We start from the raw sequence: 11,943 nt of genomic DNA, 5'->3' as shown, positions 1-11,943 counted from the left end.
CTCTTCTGTTTAAATCACGCCCCTTTTAGAAAGGAAGGAGAAGCATTACATGTAATAGTAGAAAAGTTAGATAACCACACCTATTTCAAGCCTTGTTTAATTACTATTGGTCAGCAGACATGCCTCGTGGGCTGTGATTGGTTTAGGTTGGCCTGTAATTGGCTTGGACTGCAACCACATTCTTTCAAGGGTCTGGATTTGTGTTTATGTTTGATTGGTAGTAGAATCAGTCAAACACAAAAAAGGAGGGCGTGGTTTGTCCACTAATGGGCGGAGCTTCTAAAACTGATTTTTTTATCGATTTTTCTGCTATTATAAGTGGATAAATGCGTGGGTGGAGCTTAGTAAACCTTTTTAGGGTTACCTGTAGGCGTGGCCCTATTTGGAAGGCGGAGTGTCAGGCCTTGTAACTTTTTAACGAGGCCCTTAAGGGCAAAAACAAGTTAATCTTCCAGAGGATGAATTTCTCTACAACTTTCATTCTTTACACTTTTTTGTAGCTTCTTATATAACGGAGTTACTCTCAGTCAAAATGGAGTTATTTAAAAAAAACGAGTTTGGTGCATCCAGTCACTTTTTTGCCTTGTAACCCCTTAAGGAATTGGAATTTTTCTTTCTTTTAATACAATCTTGTAGAAGATGAAATTCCCTACAACTTCCATTCTTTACACTTTCTTGTAGCTCCTTAAATAACGAAACTACGCTCAGTCAAAATGGAGTTTCTTTAAAACTGAACTTTCTGTATAAAACAAGCAAGAAACTTGTTTTTTATTTAGAGCCTGTTATCTATTAAGCTCTATACCATATAGAAAGCAAAAAATAAACAGAAAACAAGCCAGGAAAACTCCCTCTAAACATGTCTTTAGGTTTCACGACGGTGATAGTGGAAGTGGATCTGTCTTGTCTTTCCACTTTTTTTCTCCTCCTTTTCAGCGAAAGCCGCTTAACGTCGAAATGAAAGCATTACGTTTCTAGTTGTTTTGACACTTAATAAAAGCGGGTTGAACGCGCAATAACTCCTACATAAGTTCAACGAGGATTTTTTGAAAAATATTGTGGAGAAGATTAGAGGCTCCGCCCTAATGGGATGTAATCTAAAGGAGTGGCTTAACCACAAGCTTTCTATTTTTGTTATAAAATGTGATTTAAAACTAAACGAAACATGTTTGAGGGCGTGACTTGTCTTAAAGGGGGCGGAGCCCTACTCAATCAAAGGCGTGGCTTTCATTTCAGTGTTTATTTAATACTGATCTTTAGTGGTTTTAAAAGGAACGATAAGATATTTGAAGCAGGGTGTTACAAGTTTCAGGGCGTGGAATGTAAAGTTAAGAGGGCGTGACTTGTCTTGAAGGGGGCGGAGCCTACTCAATCAAAAACCTTCCCATTTTAGTGGTTTTCTGCTATAAAAATCTTGTTTTAGGTTGCATAGGCACAATAATAAAAATCCCATCACACATTACGTTGTCCTAATAAAGAATATCGGAAACCCATTCAGTTTGGTAGTGGGGAGGATTTACAGGACGCTTTATTTCGTTCTGAAATAGATGGCGGGCAATAAACAACTCGTTGACAGGCCATTGTACCTTCGATCCGATACGAGTGCGTAAAAAATGGACTACGATGAGGTATTGTTTCGTATAAATGGCTTTTATCTGTTTGCGATTTGTTCCGTCACGATTTTATCTATTGTAGGAGTAGTTTTTCTCAGTTTACAAGCTTGAAATCTGCTGGAAACGTTTAAAAAGGAAAATATTACAGTTTAACGAGGTGAATATAATTTATGAACCGCTTCAGTTTACCGAGCTGTCGAGTGCACTTCAGCTTTTCGGAAATGTTGTATCTTCGTTCGAAACGAGACGAGCCAGAAATGGAAATTTTGACGTTATTATTTCTTTTATTCAATCAGGAATTTACCTTCTACGCCATGCTTAAACTGTCTGAAAAATCTAAATTTTGTTCACTTACATAATTGAAAAACTCCCATCCTTCATCACTGTATTAGCATACTTATTCCATAATTTTAGATTTTTTGCGAAAGTTTTGGCATTAGTGACAGATATCACGTGGTTTTAAAGGATAATTTAGCTAGGCAGTCACGTGACCACTGTCAAAAATCATAAATCTCGAAAACACTCTTTATATCGAGTACTGCAAGAAAACGTTTCTAAATCCTGATTTTTGCAACTTTTGAACATGGTTTGACAGTTTTGACGTTAGTGACAGCTGTCACGTGATTTAAGAAGACTATTCAGCTAGACTAGACTGTCACGTGATAATTGTCAAAATAACTGTCAGAAATCTCAGAAACACGTTTTATATCAAATACTTCCAGAAAACTTTTCTAAATCCTGATTTTCGCAACTTTATAGCCTGGTTTGATAGTTTTGACGTTAGTGACAGTTGTCACGTGATTGTAGAGCACTATTTAGTTGGACGGTCACGTGACAATTGTCAAAATGACTGTCATAAATCTCAGAAACACGTTTTATATCAAATACTGCAAGAAAACTTTTCCAAATCCTGATTTTTGCAACTTTTGAGCATGGTTTGGCTGTTTTGACGTTAGTGACAGTTGTCACGTGATTTCAGAACACTATTTAACTGGAAATAACTGTTCAATGTTGAAAAAATATTTTGTTTCGAAAACTGTGTTAAAATGTTATTCTTGCAAATTCTAGTAAAATTTTATTTATTAGTGACAGACATCACGTGGTTTTAGAGAATAATTTTGAGTAAGAAAATGACTGTTTTAAGCACATTTTTGGAATCCTTATTAAATTTCCTATCTAATGACATAAAAAACATTTCAAAATCCTGTAAAATCAGGGAGAAAAATGGTATCAAAGTTTGAACTGCCAACATCACAGTTATACATGACACTCAGCAACAAAATTGCCTGAAAACCCCACTTGAAGTGAGAATATGACTATTTTAAGCACATTTTTGGAATCCTCATTAAATTTCCTATCTAATGACATAAAAAACACTTCAAAATGTAGTAAAATTAGGGAGGAAGAAGGTATCAAAATTTGAACTGCCAGAAACACAGTTAGAAATGACACTCAGCAACAAAATTGCCTGAAAACCCCACTTGAAGTGAGAATATGACTATTTTAAGCACATTTTTGTAATCCCCATTAAATTTCCTATCTAATGACATAAAAAACACATCAAAATACCGTAAAATTAGGGAGGAAAAGGGTATCAAAATTTGAACTGCCAGAGGACAAGACAGTCAGGGGCAAAGTCGCCTTTAAAACCCCCTTAGAGGGAGAAAATGACTGTTTTAAGTGCATTTTTAGAATCTTTATTAAATCTCCTATTCAAGAAACTGAAAAAGTATATAAAAAGTTTCACACCCAACATAATGGCAATTACGTAATTAAAAACGGTAGAATATGTACAAAAACAGGAGAACAGTAGAAGAAATACAAAAACGGTAGACCTGGCAACATTGCTTGCAACCTAAAAAATCACAAATCTATCCCGCAGATTTTATTTAAAAAAAAACTGATTTTGATTATGTTGAAAAATTCCAAAACTCCCTTTCTTCATCAGTCTATTAACATAATGCATACTCTGGCCGAATCGTACTTTTTGCAATTTTAAAATTGTCCAAAATCATAATAAAACATAGATAAGCCGCAATTTATGTGAAGGTAATAAATTTCAGGGTTGGCACAATAAAATTCGGTTTTTCGAGCGGAAAAAGTTGAGCACAGATCAAGAACAAGTTCAATTTAAAGTTTGCCTAGATACTGGCAAAATTGGACTTTCGCTCATATTCTTGCCGAGATAAATATTGTGAGTAATCTTTTTAGATCTGCCCCCCACTCATAATTCACGGAAAACGGGCCTCTTAACTTTTAAAACTTTCCCGGCTGAATTTTATTAGAAAAATGCTTCTGTTGCAACTTTTCGACGCCGTTTCATTTAAATTTTATTAGATAATCTTCGTCTTCGTGTTTCACGTGGACGAACGGGAGGGATTAGAAGCAAATTAAATTCTTTTGGACTCGGTTTTATTTTTATTGCAAAGTTCCGCCCATTAAACTGGACAAAGAACTTGACTAGTTAACTACTAAAGCATCAACTAAAAAATTCGAAAGATATTCGACCAAAAGGGTTGCAATCCAAACAGACCAACCTCCAAACCAATCACAATCAGAAGGCGTGTCTGCAAACCAATAGTAACGAAACAAGGTTTGAAATAGGCGTGGTTACATAACTTTTTCATTGCTACATGTATCAATCATCTCTCCCTTCTTGTAATGGACGTGGTTTGAGCAGATTTAGCATCTTCAATTTCTCAAATTGTCAAAAATCAACGTTTTTTAGAGCTTGAACTAAAAATATGTTGACTACGTCAGAAAAATGGCAAACTTGTGTAAAAGTGATTTTGAAACTCTCTTGAGTATTTGTTAGTTTAAGGGGAGGAGTAAATTAGTGGGTGGAGCTTACAAAAATCTTTTAATAAAGCCGCGCCTTAATTAATACCGCCTCCACTAAACTGGGATTAGTGACTTAAAGCCACGCCTTTTGAATTTTACAACCTATGATTGGGCGTGAGGGCATCAATTTGTCCATACACAGGAACTAACAAGCTTACTGTGAAAGGCGTGGTTTAACAATCATAACTAAATACAGGCGTTTCCTCTTCTTTAAAGGTGTGGCTAAATATTTGCATTAGTTAGAAACGTGTCCTAGAAAATTATTTGCTAAATAGACTTAAAACTGTTCGAATTAGTTGTTAATTTATTATCAATTTTTCTGCTATCATAAGTCGAAAAATGAGCAAGGGTTTCTCTATTTGGAAGGCGGAGCTTAGTAATCACCTTCTCAAGGGGCGGAGCCTACTCCATCTAAGGTGTGGCTTACATTTAAGTGTCCATCAGTTGGTGTTGTCAAACAATACGTTAGTTTTAAAACCAAAAACCGTCATTTCCTTAATTTTGTTGCAAGACAACTTGAACCAAATTGACGTTTTTTAGTAAACCAAAGCAACACGCCCCTGTTTATGCTCTTTTGTTTAATCCACGCCCCTTCCAGAAAAGAAGGAGGAGACAATACATGAAACAATAGAAAAGTTAGATAACCACACCTATTTCAAGCCTTGTTAAGTTCCTATTGGTCAGCAGACATGTCTCCTGGACTGTGATTGGTTTAGGTTGGCCTGTAATTGGCTTGGAGTGCAACCACATTCTTTCAAGGCGCTGGATTTGTGTTTATGTTTGATTGGTTAGAACATGTGTTAAATACGTCTCATTAGACAGATTTCTAAATATTTTAGTGGAATTAACCACAACACAAACAAAGGCGGGCGTGGTTTGTCCACCAATGGGCGGAGCTTCTAAAACTGTTTCAAGTATTTTTTAATTTAAGATGGTTTTTTATCTATTTTTCTGCTATTATAAGTGGATAAATACGTGGGTGGAGCTTAAAATACCTTTTTAGGGTTACTTGTAGGCGTGGCTCAATTTGGAAGGCGGAGCTTAGTAATCACCTACTCAAGGGGCGGAGCCTACTCCATCTAAGCGAGAGGCGGAGTTTACTAACCAGATGATCATACAAAAAAAGATGTTTCTTAGCTCTTTAATTAACGGAACTACGCTCAGTCAAAATGGAGTTATTTTACAAAAACGAGTTTGGGGAAGCCAGTCAATTTTTTCCGTTGTAACTCCTTAAGGAAGCCCTTAAGGGCAAAAACACTTTAATACAATCTTATAGAAAATAAAATTCTCTACAACTTTTATTCCTTACTCTTTTCTGTAGCTCCTTAAATAACAGAGTTACTCTCAGTCAAAATGAAGTTATTTTAAAAAACGAGTTTGGTGCATCCAGTCACTTCTTGACCTTGTAACTCCTTAAGAAGGCTCTTAAGGGCAAAAACACTTCAATACAATCTTGTAGAGGATGAAATCGACGTTTTGTGCGTTTTTTGTGTTTTCCATAATTTAAGGGCATACGATAGTAATTTAACAAAATGTGCGTCATATACCATCAAATTATAACGAAAGTTTTTTTCTGGTTGGGGCATGAAAAAAATTGAGCAACATTTTTTCTCTAGAGAATAAATTAGGCCATTAGAGCGATTTTGTCAATCTGCTCGTCACCCGTTTGTGTTGCCTATCAGAATATCCATAAATCTCATTATTCACGGTTCGTTAAGGCCTCGGGGGGTATGCGAGATGTGAAAAATAAATGAATCGACCTAGGCGATACACAAAATATTTAGCGGAAACCCGATTAGCAAGTTGACGAGACCGTTTCCTAATTACGACTAATTCCGGTCATATACAAAAGTCATTTAAATGCGCGTCCGTAACCCTCGCAAACAACCAGGTTTTGTTGAAATTACATTTTCTGAAAATCAAATTAAATACACCGAGACTGCATAAAGAGTGGAATTTGGCAAGAGAAATATTAAAAAATTCCAGAGAGGTACAGGAAAATGGCTTTGTAACATCTCAAGCTGGTTTCGGCTCTATCAGGAGAGTTACTGGGCCAAATCAAATTCAATTTGCATCCGATAATTAACCGGGAATATGCTGAGGATGTGCAATTATAGATAATGTCATGTGGCTGAGATTAGTGTAACTTTCTGTACATTTCAAGTACAGATACGGTGTTATGATGAGGGTTACTCTCTTATACTTTTGTCTGGACTAAATTTGATTTGAAAATTGTATTGTCAAGCCAAGCGAATGTTTTACTAATACGGCCATTTTGTGTCAATAAAAAACCATAAGAGTGAAAATGTTTGGAGGTGTGTCCTGGCGTCACGTCACGCCTCCGCCTGTCTATGATTGGACGGAAGAAGGCGGAGTCAATGAGTTAGACACACCCTTGTCCATACTCTGTTACTATTGGTTTGAACTGGAATTAGGTCTCTATGATTGGTTAGAATTCTTAAATATCTCAAAAACAATATACATTTTGTATAGCATATTACAGGTCATTTTGTTACCTTGAGCTTGCGCAGTTTAATTACGTAATAATATACAGAGTGTCCCGTGTAAAATCGTTTAAATAATAAAGTTGGTGTGTCTTGCTTAAAAAATCAAGGTTGTAAACTTTAAACTGTCAATTTGGCGCCAACGCGTTTTACAAAAAAAAAAAAAACATAATTTTTTAATGATTGAGACACTCTGTATTTATTTCGAATCAAATATTTACCACAAACGCTAGTAGGAAATTTGGAGGTGTGTTCTGGCCGCACGTCACGCCTCCGCCTGTCTATGATTGGACGGAAGAAGGCGGAGTCAATGAGTTAGACACACCCTTGTTAAGCCATACTCTGTTACTATTGGTTTGAACTGGAATTAGGTCTCTATGATTGGTTAGAATCCTTAAATATTTCAGAAACTGATTACATTTTGCATAGCATATTACAGGTCATTTTGTTACCGAGAATTTGCGCAGTTTAATTACGTAATAGTATACAAGGTGTCCCATGTAAAATCGTTTAAATGATAAATGTGATGGAGCATGGTTTTGTAATTTTCAAAAATAATTTATGTTTTAAACTAAAGCAATTCACCGTGATTTCGGTAACTGCTAAAAAGGATGACAAAATATATACAAAAGCTTTTATTAAAATATTAAATTTTCAAAGGAATTACAATAAAGCAGAATTCGATTTGAAACAGTACCGTCCATTTAATTTTGTTTCCTAAATATGCAATTATTTTATAAAATTCTATTTGTTTTACATTGTTTTAAAACTCCCTACCCTCGTCGCTTCGACTGTTAGGGAATAAATTAGGCGCTTTAATTTAAAATATCTTGGAAAACAAGGATCGTTATTCAACTGTCTGATTTTTCACTAATCCATAACTCATAAGAGATAACAGAAAATGATCGCGTGACTTAAAGGCACTCATTAAACCAGTCCGGTATAGGGATTTATGCCCTAGGGCGCTAAATTAACTCGTCTGTGCATTCGAATGTTGTTGCACCCTGTATGGTGCGAATTGTGAAATTTACGATAATATGCTGTGTTGTATACAGACAGGTGTAAATCAATTGACGCTGGAAATTAATATTTACAACCCTATAACACGTTATCAAATTATTGAGCAGGGCGGAAATGTCACTTGCAGCCCCCGCAAAAGACTAAGGTTTGATTTTACTCATAATACTGTTTCCACCCTCCTCCATTTTGCCGCCTTTGTAAAAACATCCCTAATAATATATCATCTCCGTTCGTGTTTCTTTAAGATCACTTTTAGGGCAGTCTTAAGGAAAAGCACCACGTCATAAACAGATCGTTCTTTTTAGAGCCCGAGCCACCTCTTCAATACGTGACAAATGAGATTTACACCACCCCCCCCCCCGAAAAGGGGGTGTAAACACGCCTTTAGACGTCGAACGCGTTTTGTTTGTTTTTCTTTCTTGGCCTGGATAAGTTTAACTTTCACTTAGTTAAACCTAACCTATGGGGCGTGTCCGTTTAAAAGCCCCGCCCCGCTAATTATTCCAATAGTCTTATTGGTTAAACTGTCCTAAATACCGCCCTACAGAGCAATTTGTTTTAATTAATTTATTTTTCAAAGAAAGAAAACCGAGCTAGTTTACTCTGCATTTGACTGAGACAAAGCTTGTAAAGGGCGTGTCTACTGAACCAGGCCAATCAGATTGATTAGAGGCGTGGTCACGTTGAAAGCCCAAGCTATCTTGTAAAAAATTCAAGGCTTTAACCTTGTAACTGTTAACTTGACGTCATTTTGAAAGTTCCATTGTCAAGCCAAGTGAAAGTTTCACTAATGCCTCCATTTTGTGTAAATATCTCTGGAACCAGTAGAGTGAAAATTTTGAAAAAAATACTCATGAAGTCGTCAAGATCATGACCAAAATGGCAAATTTGACAGCCTGTCAAATGCTGCGTTTGATAAGCCTGGATAAGTGTAACTTTCACTTAGTTAAACCTAACCTAACTGGTAAGCTCCGCCTTGTTTATGGGGCGTTTAAAAGCCCCGCCCCGCTAATTATTCCAATAGTCTTATTGGTTGAATTGTCCTAAATACCGCCCTACAGAGCAATTTTTTTAATTAATTTATTATTCAAAGAAATAAAACTGAGTTAGTTTACTCTGCATTTAACTGAGACAAAGCTTGTAAAGGGCGTGTCTACTGAACCAGGCCAATCAGATTGATTAGAGGCGTGGTCACGTTGAAAGCCCTACCTCTAAGCTATTCTATCTAGTGCAGTAATTTGCTGTTTGACAGTGAAAATATCTCATAAACCATTCCTCTGTAACCTTAAAACTGTCATTTTGAAAGTTCCATTGTCAAGCCAAGCGAAAGTGTTACTAATGTCACCATTTTGTGTCAGTATCTCTGGAACGATAAGAGTTAAAATTTTGAAAAAATTACTGACAAAAACGTCAAGGTCCCAGCTACTTTGAGTTACAAAAATGAAGTCTGTGACCTTAAAACTGTCAATTTGGCGTCATTTTGAATGTTTTAATGCAAATTTTATCAGCCATTTTAGTTCGATATCTCTGGAACCGTAAAAGTGAAAATTTTGAAAAAAAACTTATATAATCGTACATATCATGGCCAAAATGGCAAATTTGACAGCCTGTCAAATGCTGCGTTTCATAATAACTGCAATTTAGTTTAAATATCTCCGGAACCGGTAGAAGGAAATTTTTTAAAAAATACCTTCTTTCTTAAAAACAACTTTCACTCTTACAGTTTAAAAGGCGTGTGCACCTAAAAACACAGCCTGGTTAATGACACCAGCCAATCAGAGAGCAGCGGGGCGTGGTTAATGTACAAACCACGCCCTCTACCTAACAATCGGTAATGATATACCAGAGTTTCGTCGGAAAGAAACTTTTTTTTACACTAAAACTCATTGAATCAAACAAAATCAATTATGAAGCAAGTAAACTGGGAAAAAAATGATCTAAAATCAGGAAAGCGACAGCTGATTGTCGTAAATCCTTTCGTCGATAAAACGGAACGAAAATAAATTGATACGTTGAATGGAGTCTACGCGAAAATCATTAGCTTTTATAAATTTGCCCTCCCTTTTGCCCCCCCCTCCAAAGAGGGGGAGATAAAACGATAATCGTTCATTGAAAATGGCGTTTTCGGGGAACACGAGTAATTAGTTACTATTAAATAGAATCCCTTTTGGAATTATTAATAAACGCTATTTACGTAGCCACTATTTATCATCGTTGTACTAGAACTTTTCAACCTTTTGATGGTTTCTAAGTTAAGTTTTGCTACACAAAATTATTAATGTTAATCTGTTATTTCATATGGGACTAAAAGTGTACTGTTTTTACAAAGTGTGTATCATATAAACACAAATTATGCACAAGTTGTCATTAGTTGTGTTTAATCCAATTTCCAATTCAATTTTTGTCCTTCTTATGGTGTTTGAGTGAAATTGATTGGAGTTTCAATAAAGTAATTAAAAAAATGCACATTTTGTCTATTTTTCATACTAGTTCTCTACAAAGGGCCCCAAGTGGAAACTGTTTTCATAACTTGTAATTGTATGATACACACTTTTTTATGTTTAACTAAAATGTGTGTCATTACAATTAAATTATGATAATTGAATTTTTTAACATTAAAAAACCAAATCGACCCCCTTTTTCATATTACAGGATTCTTATTAATCTTTTCCGCGAAATTTAACTTGTTTTCGGTAGATAGTAAAAATGGGACCAGATCCGGACTTAATTATTTTTTACTGCTAATCTTTCAGGACGAGTCTTCCCTATACCGAATTATCAGATTATTAAATTTTCTTATTATGTCTAGTCGACTGTAAACGATTGAAATTCTGCCGGATGGCCGAACTAGATTGAGAGAAGGACGGAAACTCGGTTCGTTATTCGCCGAAATTGAAATCAAACTTAATGGCCCTATTCAGGTCACCCAGTCAGTTTAATTGGTATTCAAACAGATCAGTAACGATTTTTGAGGCTTTTAACTACTTATTACAGTCCTGTAAAGTATAGTCGTGTAGGCGTGTCTTTTAGACTCGTCCTTAAAAGAGGAGGAGCTTACAAACTTAAACACGCCTTTAGAGCAAAAATAGGCGTGTCTTTGACCAGTCCAAATTTGTTTAGAAAGGCGTGCCTACCTTAAGCTCCGCCCCTAAACCAATCCAAGCAGATTTGGGTTGTAATTTAAAAGTCTGCGAAAGAGTCTGAAGTCTGAAGCGAGAGTCTGGTTGACCAGACTAATCAGAAGATGTTATGGGCGTGACCAGGTTGCAAGTTCTGTGTGTGCTATCCACTAAATGGACTAATCAATTTTTTTTTGGGTAACCAACAAAGGAAAATTAATAAATTGGAACACAATACATTTTAAGAGATTTTTGTTTAAGTCGAAATACCTGGAGCCTGGTATATTCGGTACGTATTATAAAGGGCGAACAAAGGGCGTGAATGAGTGTCTGACGGACGCTAATAATAATGAAGTTCTTTTCACCCTTTTTCGGTTCTATCGCATGTCGTCGGGGCTTTTTTAATTTCTGTCCGGAATATCAGGGCCGGACTTGTATAAAAAACGATTCATTTTCCAGCGTAATCTTATCCGGAACGGACAAAGGGAAATATTAATTAAAACACGAAATAGAGGTATCCAGGACTTTGTGATTTATATTATCGTGAGATGAAGGCGTCAGTATGGATTTGCATTCATTAGTTTTTGCGAACTTTTAGCTGGAAATTAAATTCGTACAGTCACGTGACGTTTTTGTAATTCTTTAAAAAACGCTTTTTTCTCTAAATATAAAAAAGTGTGTATCATACAACAAATTATGCAGTGTAAAGAAAAATGATAATAAAGTGTGTATCATACATTTTTGAGTTATCCATATTTCTAGACTAATTTTTATTGTGTTTTTTCTAACCACAAAATTAGCTAATTTAAGCAAACACGATATAGCCCAAAGTGTCTTAAAAATTGTGAA

General features: G+C 35.8%; 1 protein-coding gene across 7 annotated transcripts in view; it reads right to left on the bottom strand.

Moving 5' to 3' along the window:
* The window catches only part of CalpA (calpain A), a 149,385-nt gene that overhangs the window by 55,913 nt on the left and 81,529 nt on the right, over window positions 1-11,943 (bottom strand). The gene's annotated exons all lie outside the window — the stretch shown is intronic.

The sequence above is a fragment of the Ips typographus genome, linkage group LG13 (genome assembly GCF_016097725.1).
Source record: "Ips typographus isolate SLU linkage group LG13, UJ_Ityp_2.0, whole genome shotgun sequence".
In the NCBI taxonomy this organism is placed as follows: Eukaryota; Metazoa; Arthropoda; class Insecta; order Coleoptera; family Curculionidae; genus Ips; species Ips typographus.
Note: the sequence above shows the minus strand (reverse complement) of the source record. Positions and strands in the feature narration are given on the sequence as shown.